Genomic DNA, 3433 nt, shown 5'->3' on the forward strand with positions numbered 1-3433 from the left:
GAGCCCAGCACAGACATGGGGTCAACTAAGGTCTGCTAAGTCCCGACAGCACAAAATGGAATCTCCTTTAAAGTATTGTTTTAATGCAGTTTGTTTGCCCTTATCGGAATTATTACTGTATGATTCTCACTACAGGAAATCCAGAAAATGCAGTGAGCACAGCAAAATTGCCTCCCCAGAGAGAGAAAAATTACCCATTGCTCCACCTCGAGTCTTTTTTGCTATGTTGAATTGTTTTTTCAGGTTTGATATAAGATGCATACACTCACTAGAGGGCACGGCCAAGCCGCAATCTCTTCTCCTCTAAGAATTGTGGGCACACATGCAGATGTGCCTGGCACGTTTTTCAAGCCACCAGGTTCAGGACTTGAACCATTTGGGTGTGGGATTAGCCACCTTAACTACTATGCCACCTGGCTGGCCCCAAGGCAGGTCTCTCGTATAAGGGCATTAATTCCATCCATGAGGACAGAGCCCTCAAGATCTAATCATCCTCCAAAAGCCCCACCTCTTAATACCATCACCTTGGGGTTTAAGTTCCAACATACGCATTTTGGAGAGATACATACATTCAAACCATAGCAAGCAAAAACCTCTGTAGGAACTAGTTCAGGTGGAAAAAACTGAACAGTAATTGATGAATTGCTGGAGGTTCAGTGTAGACCAGTCTGAGAATAAAGTCCCCAGTAAGGCCAGTCATAGGAGAGCCTTAGCATTTCTTGGAGTTTTCCCTATAGGAGCACTACCAGCTTATCACAGTGCTTCTACTCACAGTGCTTCTAGCTAGGAAGTAGCCATGCTGAAATAGGCCAGAGCCTTCTGTCCTTCTTACCGAGGTCTGTCCTTAAGAGAAATCTCACCGACTGGGGTCTTACTAGAGCCAGCCTGATCTGGGGAAGGGACATAACCAACCACAGCCCCCTCTAGCCATCCTCTCCCACCTAAGGAGGGGAGAAGGTGGGGACTGAGAATCACACGTGAAGCTCACCGCCCAGGGGCATACACTCACCAAAAGACTGAGGCATATTCACGAACTCTAGGGTGCTTCCCCTCCTACCAACAAGCTACCGTCATATCATTAAAAGCCTATTTACTGCAGCTCCCTTCACCCATACCTCATGTCCATCCAGCAAGGAAAAATTTTAAGACATACTAAAAGACAAAAACACAGTTTGAAGAGACTGAGTGAACATCAGAACTAGAGTCTGATATGGCAGGGATGTTGAAATGATAAGCTCAGAATGTTTTCAAAAACAATGCTATGCTAGGGCTAGTAGGTGGCATGGTGATTAAGGAGCTGGATTCTCACATGGCCAACCATGGTTCGAGTCCCACACCTGGCGACTTGAAAATCATAGCAGAAATGTGTGTGCGCGCCTAAAATTCCAAGAGGAGAATGGAGGAGAAAGGATTGTGATGTAGTCATTCTCCCTCTCCCCCAAGGGAATGATTTCTCACTTTCCCCCTCTGTCTCTCTGGTGAGTGCAAGAATCCTATGGCAAAAGCCTAAAGTTTAAAACCTTTTTTAAAAAAATGCTATGCTGGGAACCAGCAGTTAGCGTAATGGCTATGTCGCTGGATTCCCACATAGTCGACCACGGTTCGTGTCCCGGACCCGGTGGCTTAAAAAAAACTCACGCCGGGCGCGTGTGCGTGCGTGCCCAAGATCCCAAGAGGAGAATGGAGGAGAGGGGATTGCGGCGTGACCATCCCCCCTGGGGGGTGATTTCTCGCTTTCTGTCTCTATGTCTCTCTCTGTCTGTCTGGCGAGCGCACGCACCCTACAGTGAAAATCTCTCAAGAAAAAAAATGCTATGCTAAGGGTTCTACTGGAAATAGCATGTAAGAAAAGATGAGTAATATAAGCAGAGAGATTCTAAGATTCTAAGAAAGAATCAAAAGGAAACTCATTCTTCTTTACTGTTACAGTGTTTTCAGTCTCCAGCAGAGAATCAGACAGATTGAAGGAATTTGCTGCTTTGAAGGAAATCTTAAAAGAAGTTCTTCAGAGAGAAGGAAAGTAAGATAGGTCAGAAATGTGGTCTACATAAAGAAAGGGAGAGCATGGGGCAGGAATAAGCAGCGGCAAACTAGAACAACACGATGTCACAGCCAGAGAGGTTTCTCAAGACCATCCTCTCAAGTTGCAAGTACAACTGAACCCAGAGAGGGCAAGTGGGCTGCCGTGGTCACACAAGAGTGGTCCCTGACCAGGAGCCAGAGCTCCCCATTCTCAGCCCAGAGCCCTGTCCATTGCCACCCTCACACTGCCCAGGGCGACTATGGCTCCCAGAGAGCCAAGGAGGACTCAAGTAAGGACAGTTTGGTGTCAACAGACTTGAAGCTCTTAGGTTGACATATTGATGTCCTAAAACCTGGAGAAGGAAATGGTAGAGCAAGAAACACAATATCCAATAAAACACAGTCTAGAGGTCTGGGCTAGAAGGGAAAAGTCTTCATACGACTGCAGGAATGGGTTAATTTGTGAAAATCATTAATATGTGAATGAAAAAGGCTAGCCAGAACTCACATTTACTGGCACTAAACTTCCAAAGACTTGAGTCACTTTATGTTCCTGTCTCAGAGTCTTTATCTGTCAAAGTTATTCTTTCAACTTATTTCACAAACATCTCTCCTCCTCCTTTCTTTTCTTCTTCTTTTTGAGAGATTTTTACTATAGGGTACATGTGCTTGCTGAAGAAACAGAGACAGAGAGACAGAAAGCAAGAAATCACCCTCAGTGGGGATGGCCATGCTGTAGTCCCTTCTCTTCTATTCTCCTCTTGGGATCTTGGGCACACATGTACACACACCCGGTGTGAATTTCAAGCCACCAGGTCTGGGACTTGAACCACAGTTGACTACATGGGAGTCCAGCGACATAACCATTATGCCATCTGCTAGTCCCTTGCAAATATATTTTAAGGGCAAGCTGTGTTCCAGGCTCTGTTCTGGGTTCTGAGGGAAGGTCAAGAGGCTTAAAGATCTCAGTTACCAGGAGAAACAACAAAATAAGTGGATATTAATTTAAAATATTTTCAGACGTTATGATAGGCAAAAGGGACAAATGATCAACAAAACAAATAGTAAGGCATATGGTCTTGGATATTTGACTCACTAAAGAACCTCCAATCCTCTCACTAATAATCATCTAGAAGTCCTGGATAGGGCCAGTAGCGTGGTGGTGAAGGCAGTTACATCCCACACGGGTGACTGTGCAGTGAGTCCTAGAACCTGCCGCTTAACAAACATGCTGAGCACATGTGTGTGCAAGCCCAAATCCCCAAAGGAGAGAGAAATGGAAAAGGAATTTCAACATGACCATTCCCCACCAGGGAATGGTGACCCCACAGTCACTCTTTTTTTTTTTTTTTTTTTGAGGGATTTTCACTGTAGGGCGCGTGCGCTCGCCAGACAGACAGAGAGAGACATA

The sequence above is a fragment of the Tupaia chinensis genome, unplaced genomic scaffold (assembly GCF_000334495.1).
Source record: "Tupaia chinensis unplaced genomic scaffold, TupChi_1.0 Scaffold000407_1, whole genome shotgun sequence".
Taxonomy (NCBI): domain Eukaryota; kingdom Metazoa; phylum Chordata; class Mammalia; order Scandentia; family Tupaiidae; genus Tupaia; species Tupaia belangeri.